This window comes from Myodes glareolus, chromosome 26 (assembly GCF_982192425.1).
Source record: "Myodes glareolus chromosome 26, mMyoGla1.1, whole genome shotgun sequence".
NCBI classification, from domain to species: domain Eukaryota; kingdom Metazoa; phylum Chordata; class Mammalia; order Rodentia; family Cricetidae; genus Myodes; species Myodes glareolus.
In genome coordinates this window covers 34,222,906-34,238,689 of record NC_142051.1, presented here as the reverse complement: position 1 = coordinate 34,238,689, position 15,784 = coordinate 34,222,906, and the positions used below count along the sequence as shown (strand labels likewise).

General features: G+C 46.3%; 1 long non-coding RNA gene across 2 annotated transcripts; it reads right to left on the bottom strand.

Annotated features, from left to right (window-relative positions):
• Positions 1–246: 246 nt before the first annotated feature.
• Positions 247–11,968, bottom strand: LOC146889763 (uncharacterized). 2 transcript variants are annotated; one of them, XR_015736739.1, is made up of 5 exons: positions 11,857–11,944; positions 11,000–11,196; positions 10,079–10,132; positions 1,366–1,517; positions 247–463 (listed from the first exon to the last, which is right to left on the bottom strand). It is a non-coding gene; the product is annotated as an uncharacterized LOC146889763 (long non-coding RNA). The 2 variants fall into 2 exon arrangements; XR_014999769.2 differs by having other exon boundaries at positions 248–463; positions 11,853–11,968.
• Between the last annotated feature and the right edge of the window lie 3,816 nt (positions 11,969–15,784).

The window sequence follows — 15,784 nt, the reverse complement described above, 5'->3', positions numbered from 1 at the left end:
ACCCCCCGGCAACCCAGCAATATTTATGGAGATGTATTTGCTGAGATTGATTTTGAGATATCTTTTTGAAAAAGCGTCTCTGTAAACATTTGTTGACTCTTGGCCTTGATATCAGAACGGTCTCCACAACGCAGGTAAGAGTCTCGTTGCTGAGGGCTCAGCCGCGTGAGTGATTTAATCACAGCTTTCCTGGGTCTGCTGTATAACCCGCCATCACACTAACTGGCGCTCCGTACGCTCACGTCATGACTGCCAAAATTGATGTTTGTCCGGTCGGTGTCTAGTTAGGACTCATTTCTTTAGTCAGTTGAAAAGGCCTTTGTGTTGGGGGAATCAGATTATAATTTTACCCAATTTCTTCATGTTTTCAGCAGAAAAAAAGGACGCGTGACCAAACTGCATAACATGTAATTAAAGTAGAAGATGGGATTCCATTGTTCTGAAGATTCAGCGACACCAGAGGCTGAGAACAGGAGAAAGAACAGGTTTTTTTTTAATCAGACTCCCGTCTCATGTCTCCCTACCTGCGTTCATCAGGTTATTTTTTCTTTTTCTTTTTTTTCTAGGCCAGAGATCAGTTTAGGGACATAATGTTAAGGAAGCTCTATTGGACCTCAGCCCCTTCTTTATCTGAAACCTTGCTTCAATTTCTCCTGTTCACAACGGCAGCGTCTTCTATGAAACCGGTTAGATTAGAACACAGGTGGATAATTGATAAGATTGTAGAAATACCTTCCTATGGAAAACTTCTATCTGGAAGGGATATTGGGGGCTGCTAAATGAAGTGGCTTTTAGTTTATTTTAAGAGAGAAGTGGAGGGGGGAGGGAGGAAGGGAGAAAGAGAGAGAACAAAAGAGACCCTCAGAGACAGAAAGAAAGGACGAAATAGATAATGGTTCCCTGTGAAACAGCGAATAACGCTGTCGTTTTTGACCCCGTTGCCATATAACGGAGATAAGAATCTCATTATTCGGAAACATGCAAACACAGCGATTCCAGTCTTCACACACAGCCACTAATCACCATGCTGTTCAGGCTGTGTAATTTACTCTGTGAACTCAGGCACATAAAAAATATCACCCTACCCACTTGTCAGTCATGGCAGCCGTGACGGCAGCACCAGAATAGCGCACGTTTGAAAGGGGACATGCGGAGGACCGCATTCTTAAACGGCAAAAAGACAGAGCCAAATACAATGACTTCTGATTGGATTTCCAGAGCCACTGGCTCTAAAGGAACACGGGGGTCCTCAAATGGTGCAAAGTTTGAAGCTATCACCAAAGAGTCTTGACATAGGATGGGTAGAATTGGAAATGAGGGCTCCCCGCGACCTTAAGGACTTCCAAGTTGCTCACTTCTACTAACCAAGAAACAGAGGCTTTTGGGAGTTTCTTCGGCTTAGACCTGTGTGGTCCAAAGCCAGACATTATTAGCCACATGCGGGTCTTGAGCGCTTGAAATGCGGCTGGTGCAACAGAGAGGAGCTGGACTCGTAGGACGAACACTGAAGTCGGAGACTGTGAGGGGGGAATAAAGTAAGGTTGATCATATTTATTTATTTGAAACAGGGTCTCACGAGATCAGGCTGGCTCAAACTTGACACATAGCTGAGGATGATCTTGAACCTCTGATCCTCCTGCCCACCTCCCAAGTGCTGGGATTATAAATGTGTTATCACACCCAGTTTATGCATGCCCACGGCTTGCTGCGTGCTAGGCAGATGATACCAGCTGAGATGGAAACATCAAGATTAATATATGGAGGGTTGCAGCGCACAACGCCTGTCTGCGCTCTGTGCGCTACCATATAGTTCGTGAGCTTCGGGCAAGGGGCTGGAGATTGAAACACACACAAAGAGACACGGACCTCTAGTCACTGGTAAGAAGCCCTCTATTGAATAGTCCCCCCACCCCCACAGTTATATACCCAACAGTCAGGTGGGCCAACAGGTGAAAACCTTAACCTCTGATTCTCAAGGCCAAGGCAACACGTGTTCGTGAAGCAGAGCTGGTAAACTGTAACATGAGGGGCTGGCTTGTTGGGGTATCTGTTCCTGCCCGGTACCCCACAGCCGGCAAGTCCCAGAGAAAATCAACCACACAGAGATCTCTATAAGTTATAAAGCTGATTGAGCCATTAGGTCAGGCTACTTATTAGTTCTTATGATTTATCTTAACCCATTATTCTCATCTATGTTAGCCATATGGCTTGGTACCTTTTTCGGCTTGGTACCTTTTTCAGTGTGGCAGCTCACATGTTGCCTCTTCGATGATCTGGGCAGGAATGGCGGAGGGACTTCCTCCTTCCCGGAATACACCGATTCTCATCGCCCCGCCTCTACTTCCTGTCTGGTTGACCTGCCTATACTTCCTGCCTGGCCAATCAACGTTTTATTAAAATACATGATTGACAGAATACAGATAATTCTCCCACATCAGTAAACAACTTTGACACAGCTTTCAGTAGCTCAAATCAGAAGGAAAGTAAAGATCTCTAGCAGGGAAGAGCAGCTGGAGGCCAGGACTCCAGATGGTCCTAACAGAGGGTATCAGTTGGCATAGGAAGACTGGAATTCTCTCATGGGCTCCTAAACAAAGCCCAAGTGAGAAAATCCTTCAATATACAACCTTGGGAGAGGTTGGTATTATGGAAATGCCCTCCAAAGAATCATGGACTATGTTGCCTGTTACCCAGAACTTTTTGGGCCCTTTCCTCAGCTCATTAGCCCATTCTGATTCTTGGGAATTCCCCTACCCCTGCATCCCAGGATAGAATTTCTCTGGCTGTCTTGGAACTCACTTTGTAGACCAGGCTGGCCTCGAACTCACAGAGATCCAACTTGCCTCCCTCTGTCTCTCGGTTGTTGGGATTACAGGAATGTACCACCACTGCCTAACTGTATTTCCTTCCTTTGATCATGAGTCTTGTTGTGGTCCTTTGCCCTGGGATACAAGAACCTGGAATTGAGCGCTCTCTAAAGTGAGACCCACAGCTCGGCACGCCTAGGCACACTTCCCTCAACTCTCTAGCCTTTCTTGCTGTTTCTCTGACCTCTGTGTCTCCTGGGAACTGCTGGGATGTTTAGCGTGCCTGTTCTATTGTTTTTTTTTCTCATGTGTTAGTTAATTATTTCTCAGACTTCCTTCTGAGTCCATTTTTGACTTATTTTATTAATGGGACTAAGAACTCAAAAGAGTGAACTTCTTTGGTAACAATTACATATTGGGGAAAAGAGTTTGAATTTATTCATTTAAATAAAATGCATCAAATGATTAATTTCTTCTGTTTCCCTTTTCTTTTCTAATGTGACGATTTAGAAAATCTCCAGTTACGCAGGTAGCTCCAGTTTTTATTTCTGTTGGGTAACACCCAGTCTCTGAGTTAGAGACTTGTTTATTCACTTGCTAAGACTCTCTCTCTCTCTCTCTCTCTCTCTCTCTCTCTCTCTGTGTGTGTGTGTGTGTGTGTGTGCATGCGGGCGAGCATACATCTTCCTCTCAGTAAAATCAAGTTCCTTTGGAGATATTTCACTTTGATTTGGGAGCCAGCTTCCTCGTTGCTGTTGAGGCTTAGAGTTCTTCCTTGGCACACTGCCCTGTACCTCTCTGCCATGCCAGAGGCTCAGCGAAAAACGTGTGCCTGTGTTGGCAAAGAAGGCTTCACTGCCAAGGACACTGGCCTGAAGTGTTCTGAGAGGACTTTGACACCCCCCCACCACTGTCACTGGAATGTGAGCCTACTTTGATTTAACCCCTTACCCTCCAACATCCTACCATCCAGATTCCAAACTCTAGGCTTCAAACTTCTTGCCTTAGTCTCCTGTGTGACTGGACCAATAGATCAGGTTTAAATCTCTGCTCCCCACCCCAAACCAAACCAAACAACAACAAAAAAACAAAACCCAAAGGAGAAAGAGGTTGGAAAAACAAATCAGAATAAACAAAAAATCCAGCATAGTTGTCAGTTTGTGGTGTTCAAGGGCATTGGGAGGCCTGGATTGACGTGAGAGGCGTAGATTTGCGTCCTCCAGCCAGCCCGTTTTGGACATGTCACTATATCTGAGCCTCAGTTTTTCCCTCTGTCAGGTGCCTGTAACATGAACTCCACCATGCTTTCTTCTGAGCCCTGCATAATCTCAGCGTTGTGGGTTTTGTGATGGCCGGATCCCGTGAAGAGGCTGTTTCATTTGGCTAGAGAAGTGTCGTTTAAATGAAGGAATGGAAGCGCCTTGTTGGTGGGCACACTCCAACGTGTCGGGTTGTGCTGTGTGCTTGTGTCTGTGTCCCTGCTTGGCTCCCGAAGACAAACGTGTCCTATACCTTGTAAAACGGTTGTGCTAGGTAACACACGGTGGCACAGCCACGCGCCTGAGGGCAGTCTGTGAACCGAGCGCCCTATGGACCGTGCAGCTCCGTTCTCTCTGATGAGAATACAATGGAACCACCAAATCCAGGCGAACACACACGGATCAAGCTGCCCTTAGCTCTGAGTGGTTCGACGTCAGATTTTGAGGAACAAAAGCCACTATCTGCCTCTGGGGAAGAACTACTTTTGAGTCAGTGTTGGGCCATACATAAGATTAGCTCCTTGTTCTCGGCTGCGTCACACTCTCCAAACAGTTGGATGAATCCAAAGAAAATGAAAGGCTGACGTAGAGCGTCCGTTTCTCTTCGCGGGGCCTTGCCTCACCTCCATCTGCTTAAGTGAGCTTGGCTTTTGATTGATTGCTCGAGTCATTTTAGCCTTTTTGAGGCAAGGCCCCTCTCCCTCTGTACCAAGCTGGCCTTGAACTCACTGTGTAGCCCAGGTAGGCCTGGAATTCTCTGGAATCTCCTTCTTAGCCTCCTGAACGAGTGCTGACTTGAAGTAAATTTGTAAGAGAATCTTTTTCTTTTTAACCCAGGTTCATTTATTATTCAAGTTGTAATAAAGTATTTATCAATATATATATGCAAAAATAGCATACTTTTCCAAGAAAGATGACAGATAAAATATTTAATGGCAAGATAAAACAAATATGCCCAATGACTTTTCTTGGAAGTCGGTCTCTGTCTCTATGTGTGGTGTTGCTTGTTTTAAAGACAGGGTATCATGTAGCCCAGGCTAGCCTTGAATTCCCGATCCTCCTGTTTCTACCCACAGAGTTCTAGGATAGTAGGTATACATCACCATGCCTGGCCTGGGTTTGAAAGTCATCTTATTGAATAGATGGCATAATATTGTATATCTGAACGGGGCGATATAGCAAAGTCTGTGATCTCAGCACTTGGGATCAGAAGTTCAAGGTTGCTCTTGGCTACATAATAAACTCAAGGCCAGTCTCAGCTACTGAGACTCTGCCTTAGTTCAGTCACACATACAGGCCAGCCCTGCAATGTCCTTTGAATCCAGGATGGCAGGGGCTGTTTGCTTAGGAAACTGAGAGTTCCAATTCACAAAAGGCAGTTGCTGTTAGCGTGGGTTCTTCTTTAGTGATAAAGAATGGCCCCAGGTGAGTTTGTTTGGCCCATTTTGGTTGCTATCCCAACTGAAAGGCATCACCTTTCACCCCAGGCTGCCTTTGGATTGGCTATCCGAAAGGGCAAAGCTGAGGGAAGAGAGGTGTGGGTGTAGGACTTGGCATTGTGCTTCGGCCTGTGTTTACTTCTTGGGCCACAAGGTCATTGTAGGCTCATTGGTTGTACACCATGCTAGCCTGGGGATCCAACCTCGCTTGAATTAGAGCTTTTCCACTGCCAGACCCAGGGAGGTCACTTGAGATAGGCTTAGGTCTAAACCTCTATTTCCTGTATATGAAAATGTATGCTGAGGGCAAAGCCAAAGTCCCATTACAGCAAGCCCTCTGGGGGTGATGGTACCCACAAGCACTACCCAGTCTTTAGAACAACCCTATAAAACAAGCATCTTAGCCATTCCCACTTCACAGGTGAGGAAACTGAGGCATGGGGGGAGGTTCCATAGCAAAGACAGACCCAAGACAATAAGACAGAGTCTGGAGTCTGCTCCTAAGCCTTAGAACGATGCACAAATACGATTAAACGCACACTGTAGACAATCGAGACCGTAGAATTTCTGTAATTAAGTCAAAAAAATTTTTCAGGAGTCCTGCTTCTCATGGTTTCAATGAACTACTTTAGAATAAGAGCTATGGCGAGGCAGAGGAAGGTGGGCAGAATGGTTTACTGGTTGAGGTGGACTCTGAACTGGAGGGAATCTATTTAACAATCTATGTACCATGTCTGTGTCTGGTGCCCATGGAGGCTAGACGAGGGTCTTGGAACCCCGGGGGCTGGAGTTACAGATGCTTGTGAGCCACCATGTCAGTGCTGGGAATTAAGCCTGGATCCTCTGGAAGAACAGTCAGTGTTCTTGACTGCTAAACCACCTCCTCTCCAGCCCACTTGGGGCATCCCATAGCAGAGAGCTGGGCACGGTTGGGGCACAGCTGCCACTCCAGGGCTCAGGAGGCAGCTAGGATTCAAGGCCAATCTGGGCACCTTGGGGAGACCTTGTCTTTAGACTAATGGACAAGAGGAATAACAATGAACTAGGACAACTGTGGTTAATAATAACTATTTCAAAACAGTGGCATACACCTACAATCTCAGACCTTAGAAGGCTGAAGCCGGGAGAGAATGTTCTCAAGACCCCTCTGAGCTACACAGCAAGACTGTATAGTTGGTTGTTTTTACTCGTTGGGGACCCACTACTCAGCTCCCAAACACACACATGGAGTCTCATTCTTTCTTATGAATGTCCCGCCTTAGCTTGGCTTGTTTCTAGCTAGCTTTCCTTGACTTAAATTATCCCATCAACCTTTTGCCTCTGGGCTTTTTCCTTTCCTTACTTCTGTATGTCTTACTTTCACGCTTATTCCGTGGCTGGTCCCTAAAATCCTTCTCTCCTTGTTCTCTTGCTCCTCTCCATGCAGCCAGAGTTCTCCCTCTATGTATTCTCTCTGCCTGCCAGCCCCGCCTATCCCTGTTCCTGCCTCGCTGTTGGGCGTTCAGCTCTTTATTAGACCGTCAGGTGTTTTAGACAGGCAAAGAATCACAGCTTCACAGAGGAAAACAAATGCAGCGTAAACAAAAGCAACACATCTTTACGTCATTAAATAAATGTTCTAGAGCACAAACAAATGTAACACACCTCAAAATAATATTCCACAACAAGACTCCATCTTGACAAGTGAAAAAAAAAACCCAAAGAAAAATATAGAGGATTTTGAATGTTCGCCAAGCAAAGAAATGATAAGAAAGCAGCTGTTTAAGGGGAAGGCTCTAATGACCTGATATTTATACACTGTGCTCCTGTATTAAATATCACACTAGCCTTCATAACCACACACAGTTATTGTCTACATAGTAGTAAGTATCTAATATTTAAAAGTTAATCACAACTGCTGGGCTGTGGTAATGCACACCTTTAATTCTAACACTCAGATAGCAGGGGCAGGTGAATCTCTGTGAATTCGAGGCCAGCCTGGTCTACAGAGTGAGTGCCAGGACAGCTGAGGCTACAAAGAGAAACCCTGTCTAGGAAAACAAAAACAAAACCACAAAAACCAAAGTTAACCACAACCAAAGGAGTGGAATAAGGTCATTTTTTTTCCTTTGAAAGAATGACACTCCCCCACCTCTCCTCTTTTGGTGTTTTTTTCTTTTTGTTTTTGAGATATGATTTTACCACGTAGCGCTGGCTATCCTGGCATTTCCTATGTAGCCCAGGCCAGCTTTGAACTCATAGTCGCCTGCCTTTGCCTTCTAAGTGCTGGCATTAAAGGCATGTGCCACCCCAACTGGCCTTTTGGTGTTTGAGACAGTTTTACAGTGTCTTCTAGGCTTACCTCAAATTCTTAGAGGTCCTCCTGGACCACAGACAAATGTCCCTACATCAAGTTTCTTGCTGCTGAAGATGGAGCCTGTGGCTTGTCATGCTAGGCAGGCATTTGAGCAGTTGAGCTATATCCCCAGTCTTGAATTTCTTTGTCTCTTACACTTCAGTTTATTATACCTTAATGCTTTTATCACAGTTTTTGGTTTATATTTTATTTTGTACTTGGTCATGAATACTAGCCTCATCTCCTCAATTTCTTGTGCGTGCATGTGTTTATGACATGTTATATGTATGTGTGTGTAGAGCAGTGGTTCTGAACCTTCCTAATGCTGCGGCCCTTTAATATAGTCCCTCACGTTGTGGTGACCCCCAACCATAAAATTATTCATTGGTACTTTATAATTGTAATTTGCTACTGTCATAAATCTTAAATTTCTGATGTGTAGGATGTCTGATATGTGACCCCTGTGAAAGGGTTATTTGACCCCCAAAGGGGTCACGACCCAGAGGTTGAGAACATTAGATCTTTTATCTAAATTATCAATTCATGACATAGGAGAAATCATCTACATTCTGTGACTCTACTTTTTTTTTTGCTTTTTTATCTTAATATACAAAACGGACACTTTATTTAACAGTGGCAGGTAATCTTGTGGATCAAATGAGGCAGATCCAAGACCCAGTGGCAGGGTCAACTCTGTCTCAGGAGCCTCTTGCTATGACTCCAATAAACTGAGCAACTGGACTTCCTTTTTTTTTTTAAGTTTTTAGAAACAAGGTTTCTCTGGAGCTTTGGTCCTGGAACTAGCTCTAGTAGACCAGACTTGCCTTGAACTCACAGAGATCTGCCTGCCTGCCTCTGGGATTAAAGGGATTAAAGGCATGTGTTACCACCCACCCGACCCGGCAAGCAACTAGACTTCTATACAAGTCTTTCACATGGAGGATTATGGAGCAGCTCATGCTGCCCATGAGGTACACTTGGACTTGTGACCATGGTCCCTGCAGACTGGCCATGCCCAGAACTCTGCTGACCCTGAACAGTCTAATGATCGGCACATAGTTCACGTCCATGGTGGCAGATAGCCAGGGTGACTCAGCATTGAGCTCGTATAACGTTACACAAGTCGTTAGACATAGAACATGTGTCTTTGGATGGAAAGCAGGGCTAAGGGCTGCGGGGCAGTAAGGTGAAGGGTTTTGCTTTTTGTTTTGAGACAAAGACTCATGTTGCACAGGCTGGCCTTGAACTAGCTCTGCCTTTGAGGATGACCTCAAACTCCTGACACTCTTGCCTCTACCCTCCGTGTGACGATATAAGCTCAAGTGTAGTTCTTCCTTACAATACCATCAGTTTCTGATCGATTTATCAGGAGGCAACCCTAATGTTAGGACCACCTCTATATTTATATAAAGTTTATTGAGCTCCAACAACGCTATGGCCACTGTTCTAAGAGCATCAGGTGTATCAACATTTACTTCTCATGACGGCTCCATAAGGAACATCTATGATCCTGTCATATGGATAGGGACACTGTGGTGCAGAGTTCCAAGGGGCTGCCTAAGGTCACATGGCTCTAGTGTCCACCCAGGGAGGGCAGACCCCCTTCTGCTGGATTTGAACCCAGCAGTCTTATTTTGGTGTCACAATTAACAGTTGATTCCTTATTTTGCTCATCAGTTTCTAATATATGATTAACTGTGCTGGTCATTCTGAATGGACACATTGCAGAGATTTCAGAAGGTGTTGCAAGCCCCCATCTTGCTCTCTCCTGGGTAGCCAGCGCCTGCTGCACTCTCTGACCGTTCTTTGTAGGTAGAGTTTTCTGTCCTGTTATCCCACTCTCAAATAACCACACAGAGTCTTATTATTAATTATAAATGCACGGCCAATAGCTTAGGCTTATTTTTAACTGGCTCTGAAATTTAAATCACCCATGTTTCTTTTCTATGTTCTACCATGTGTCTCAGTACCTTTTCTCATTATGGCATGTTCATCTTGCCTCTCTCCAAGTCTCCTCATGACTCAACCCTTGAACTGTCCTGCCTGTCTACCATGTGACGGTTCGCGAGTCGGGCAAGGGGCTGGAGTTTGAAACATACACACACACACAGACAGAGACGCGGGTTATCCTTGAAACAAGAATGCCCCCTTTATTGTGTTCCAGAGCAGTTTATATAGGGTTTTTCCTTGACTAATGGCCATACCCTAGCTCTCGGGACTTTTCAGCGGCAAACTTACCAGAAACCACTCCCCTGCCATCAGGAACTCATGAGGGTCTGGAGCCCAGAGCAGCTGCAAGCACAGAAAACAAGTTGTTTACCCCGGCAGGCAAGGGGGTCACAGAAAATTCAGGGTCTGAGGGTCCGCAGTCCCCAACAAATCCTTCTTCTTTCCAGCTTTCTCTCAGTCTGGCTCTCCTGCCTAACCTCTTCCTGTCTAGCTATTGGCCAGTAGACTCTTCATTAAACCAGTGACAGCGATACATATCCACAGTACACAAAATGATTATTCCATAGCATTGCTTCCTAGGAACAAAGGACTCAGAGGAGGTGGACTTCCTAAGAAGTGGACAGACAACGGCCGCTGCTTTAGTTTATGGCCATTCTCTGCCCAGAGGAGGCCCCTCCCTTAAGTGGTTCCTCTGAGATCTCCCCACATCCTCTGCTCCAATGCCTGCTATGCAGGGACCAGCAGGGCAATGACCCCCTGAAAGCCTGACTCTTCCTTCTTCCTTCCTCCCTGCAGACATGGCCCAGGGCTGCTGATTGCAGAGCAAGGTAAAGCCCTGAGCAGTCATACAGCACTTTCTAGATTAGAGGTCACTGAATGATTCCCTGGTCCTGGGCAGTCTGCAGGGAACTGATTTTGCTTTTCTGTCCAGAAAAGGATGGGCAGGATATATTGATACTACTACAGTGCCCAAGAGAAGGATGGAAGAGCTTAGAGTGGAAGAGAGACCATGGCTGTCACAGTGAGTGGGGGCCCTGAGTTCCCTCTTGGTGTTCTGGAAAAGTGGTGTGGCTGGGTGGGCTGGCTAGCCCCTCCTTGTTAATGTCATGGAGTTGCTTGGAGGAAGTGGCGGCCCAGTGGCTATGTGTCACCAGAACATCCGCAGGCTTAGCAGAGTCCTGGCTAATGTTCTCCTCCTCAGCGCCTTACCTGTGTCCCGTAAAACCAGTCATCAGGAGGGAGAGGTGGGATTGCTGTGTGGACATGAGTCACCCGGGCTCTGAGGATCCAGGGTTGGTCGGTGACCGAAAGGGACGAGATCAGGGGAACCAGATTAATGTTTACCTGGAAGGCTACTGGCAAAACCTGAGGTTATTGCCAGTGTCCCGTGAGGTCTTGAGGATGTGCTGGGGGGGATAAAAGGAAAGAATACGTGAAGTTTACTGGTGGACCTCAAAACCCAACCTTCTCAGGAGCTTTGAAGGGGCAGGGGATAGTTGGTAAAAGGAGATGGCTGGTAGACATAGGCAGTCTGAGCTGGAGAGATGGCTCGGTGGTTCCAAACACTGGCCACTCTTCCTGAGGACACGGGTTTGATTCCCAGCCTCGACAGGCAGTTCACAACTATCTGGAACCCCAGTCCTAGGGTTCCAGTGTGCTCGTCTGGCCTCTGTAGGTTATAGGCACGCACATTGTTTACAGACACACGTGTTGGCAAAACATCCATATACATAAAAATAAAGGGGAAAAATAAAAAAGGAGAAAGAGAAAGAAAAAGGCAACCAAGAGCAGAATGGGAGAGGACCAGGGTGTGGGGTATAATAGCGAAACATAATGATGTATATATGTATGAAAATGTCACAGTGAGACCCTTTTTGGTGTATGCTAAAAGAAATAATAATAATAATAATAAATAATAATAATTAATAATAATAATTAAAGACTTCTTTCTGTTTTACATCCCTCCCCTAAAAGAAAAACCAAAGAAAAGAAAAAGATGACTAGGCAAGAGGGGGCATATGGCAAAGGAAATTTGGCTCACAGAAATCAGAGTGGAACTTACCTACCTGGCTGGTTTGGTGAGGCCAGGAAGTTTCCTGGCTGTGGGTGCCTCCCTGACTCAGAGGCTCCACTTATCTGGCCAGCTCAGCTGCCCCGTGGCTCTGAAAACGGAGCAGCTGTCCACTGGCCTCCCGCACCTGCGTTATCACTACCGCCACACCGTTTAGCTATTTTTTTTTTTTTCCCCGAGATGGGGTTCTCTGTAGCTTTGGAGCCTGTCCTGGAGCTAGCGCTTGTTAATCAGGCTGGCCTCGAACTCACAGAGATCTACCCACCTCTGCCTCCTGAGTGCTGGGATTAAAGGTGTTTTTGCATCCAGGTACTTTTGATTCCCATGCTAGTCTTGAGTGGGTTCTGTAGCCGAGGTCGGCCTAGAAACCGCAGTCCAATTTCTTCTGCTCTGGGGTAGCTGGATTTATAGGTTTGTGCCACCACTGTGTGTAGGTCACGGCTCAAGCCCTAGACCCAGGCACATAACCTCCTGGATGAAGGGGGTTGAAGAGAGCTTTGTCCGAGGGCAGTGGTGGCTGAGCACAGGGCTCTGAAACCAGGCTTCTCCTGTTTTGCCTCCAGGGTGCGTTTGGTTGCATGACAGTGGAGACATTTCTTAGCCTATCCGAAGCTGAGGTTTTTCACCTGGAAAACACATCATACCGCAGAGTGCATTACATTACACAGGAGAAGAAGTAACTTTGCCTGGGAAACACTGGACACCTAGTTGGGAATAGCGGCCTTGGTTGCTTGTGTGAGTATCTATCTGCTCTGGTCCTGTTTCTGTTGCTTTCACAAAAGGCCTTAATAAAAAGCAGCTTTGTTGGACAGAGAGTCTAGTTTAGCTCACAGTCCCCGGCTACAGTCCCTCATGACAGAGAAGTCAAAGCAGTGGGAACCGAAAACAGCCGGTCATGTGACATCCACAGAGCGCCACCGATGCATGTGCTTACTGCCCAGCGCGCTCTGTCTACTCTCATGCAGTCCAGGACCCAAACCCTAGGACTGGTGTTGGCCACAGTGGGCAAAGATCTTCCTTTCTATGTCAGTGAATGCAATTCCAGACATGTTGGAGGGCCCACCAGGTCTAGACAACCTCTTACTGGGACTCTCTGCCGGGTGATTTTGGATTGTGTCAAGGTGACAATGAAAATGAGTGACCGCTCACACAAGTCGTCTTGGGTAGATTCCTCTCTGATGCTGAGGGACCAGACCACCGTCAGATCCGGCTCTCCGTCCTGGCTCTTCCGCTAATGAGTCAGCTCTGCAACCTCAAACCAGCCCTTGGCTCTTCTGAGGCCGACTCAGCTCCCTAAGGACAATGACTGTACTGCTGGACTCTGGGTGTACGGTGAGGGGAGGAAAACAGAACATTACATCATCCGTATTTTTACTGCAGCCCCAGCTGTGACCCGCTAGAGATGCAAATTCTTGGGTCCCATCCCATGCCCAGTGGGTCAGCAACTCTGAGGGTGAGGCTGGCTTTTATTCAGAGTTCTGGGTGAGTCTATAGTACCCTCAAGCCTGAGACTCAACTGTCTTATAGTTTCCAGTGGAGAAGAGAGTTACCCCAAGAAGCTAACTTTGTGTTGAATAAATTTTTGCTTTTGGCTTAGGAACAATAAGATGGCCCTTCCCCTCCTCTTTCTATTTAGGCAGAAAGATATTCAGTTTGTCTGTCTATCCATCCATCCATCCATCCATCCATCCATCCATCCATCCATCCATCCATTTATCTATCTATCTATCTATCTATCTATCTATCTATCTATCTATCTATCTATCTATCTATCTATCTATCTATCTAGGGTCTTACTCTGTAGTCCTGGCTGGTCTTGAACTCACAAGGATTAGGTTGCCTCTGTCTCCTGAGTGCTAGCTTTGAGGGTGTGTTCCACAATGTCCGGCCAAATATATATATTTTTTTGCCACAATTATGGACTGAGCAGTGCCCTTCTCTAAACTCATATGTGGAAGCTCCAATCTTCAGTCCCTCAGTGTGACTGAAGAGGCCTTAAAGGAGTTGACTAAGGGAATTCTATGGATGCTCCTTCATCTAACACATCCTTGAGGGGAGGAATTTGGATACAGACAGATCCAGAGGGAAGACCATGGAGAGACATGTAGAGAAGACAGCTGAAGAAGAGACATCGCAGAAGACAGGACCCGGGCTGCCATCTTGCATTTTGTAATGATTTACTCATTTTTATTTTGTGTCTGTGGGTGCTTTGCCTACCTATATGTCTAAGCACCATGCATGTTCCTGGTACCTGTGGAGGTCGGAAGTTTTGGGTCCCGTGGAACTGGAGTTACAGGTGGTTGTTAGCTACCACGTGGGTGCTGGGAACTGAGCCTTCTAGATGAAGCACCCAGTGCTCGTAACCACCAGGCCGTCTCTCCAGCTCCTCCTGCTTCCATCTTGGGCCTGGACATCCAGAACTGTGGAGAAGCAAACTTCTGTTGTGTTACATCCAGTCTATGGCACTTTCACTCCAGCTGAGGGTGAGGGAACAAGAAGCAGGCCAGAGAATGACACGTTTAGACACTAGGCGGCTGGCCGGTGAGGAGGTGAGCACTGGCGGAAGGGTTTAGGGTTTAGGGTTTAGGGAAACGCCATAGTTAGCTGCCTCTTTAGCTAAAGACAAAAGATGGTATGACTCCTCACTTCCAAAAGAATTCTTCGCTTTGTGTGTGACTCCCTTGTTGCCAGGAGGGAGATGAGGATGAGAAACTCCTTCTGAAATCAACAACACTCAGTGGAAAAGAATCATTTTTATAAATATTGTGTTCACACTTAACCTTTTAGGAATGTGACCATCTCAGGAAGACAGACACTCAGGGTCCTCTGCAAAGGGTTCCATGCTTGTGTGGAAGGCTTAGACTGGCGGGATTCTAAAGAGCCTGGAAGCATCTAAAGAGCCTGTAAGCTGCCAACTAGACTTGCACTCATATCTCAGAGAAACAGAAATTCAGGGCTATGGCTAGCCTCCCTTCTTTCTTCCTTCCGTCTCTCCCCCTCCCCTCCTTCCCTTTCTCTTTTCCTTCCTTCTTTTCTTCTATCCTTCTAGGGCCCCCTTCTTGCACATTCTGGGCAAGCGCTCCGCGACTCAGGTACACGCCCAGCCCTCTGCTTCCGTTTTATTTCGAGAGAACTACTAAGTTGCCCTGGCTGGCCTTAACCTGACATGACACAGCCCAAGCAGGCTTTGAACCTTCGATTCCTTTGCTTCAGCTTCCTGATTTATTGGGCTCACAGGCCTGAATCATCAGGCCTGGCCTAAAGATTTTTTTTTTAATTTTTTGATATATATATTTATTTGTGATCCAGGAGTGGTGGTGCATGCTTATAATTGAATGGCAGCACTTGGGAGGTAGGGGTAGGAAGATGAGATCGAAACTGCCGTCGGTGACACATCGTGGTTGAGGGCGGCCTTGAGACTCTGGTTGTTGGGTCAAAAAGCAAAAACAAAACGAACCAACAACAACAACAAAAAGCCCTAACAAAGCAGAAAGGATCTGTGTTTTATCTTCCCTGTCTAACTTCTGTCACACGCTCAGGGGAAGAAAGTCTTAATTCTTTTGATCTTTGTATCCCCCTCCAGAGGATAAATACCCTCTTTATTTTTATTTTCTATTCTTTGAAAGTTCAGGGCTGTTATACAATCTAAGCTAGATGGTAACTCACGACCATCCTCTTGTCTTAGTCTCCCCAGTTGCTGGGATTACAGGCACCATGCCCAGCCAATTAATTTTTTTTAAAAGGTTATGTTAAATCTGGGCTTGTGAGATCAGATCTCTGATCTCAACCAAACATCCCCAACCCCCGTTTTGCCGACTTACCCGTACCTGCGGCAGCAGGATGAATTTCTCTATGCAAAGGGGAGGATGCTTGATTTTTCATATTCAGCGTGCAGGAGACGTTCTTTCAACACCCTAGCGACT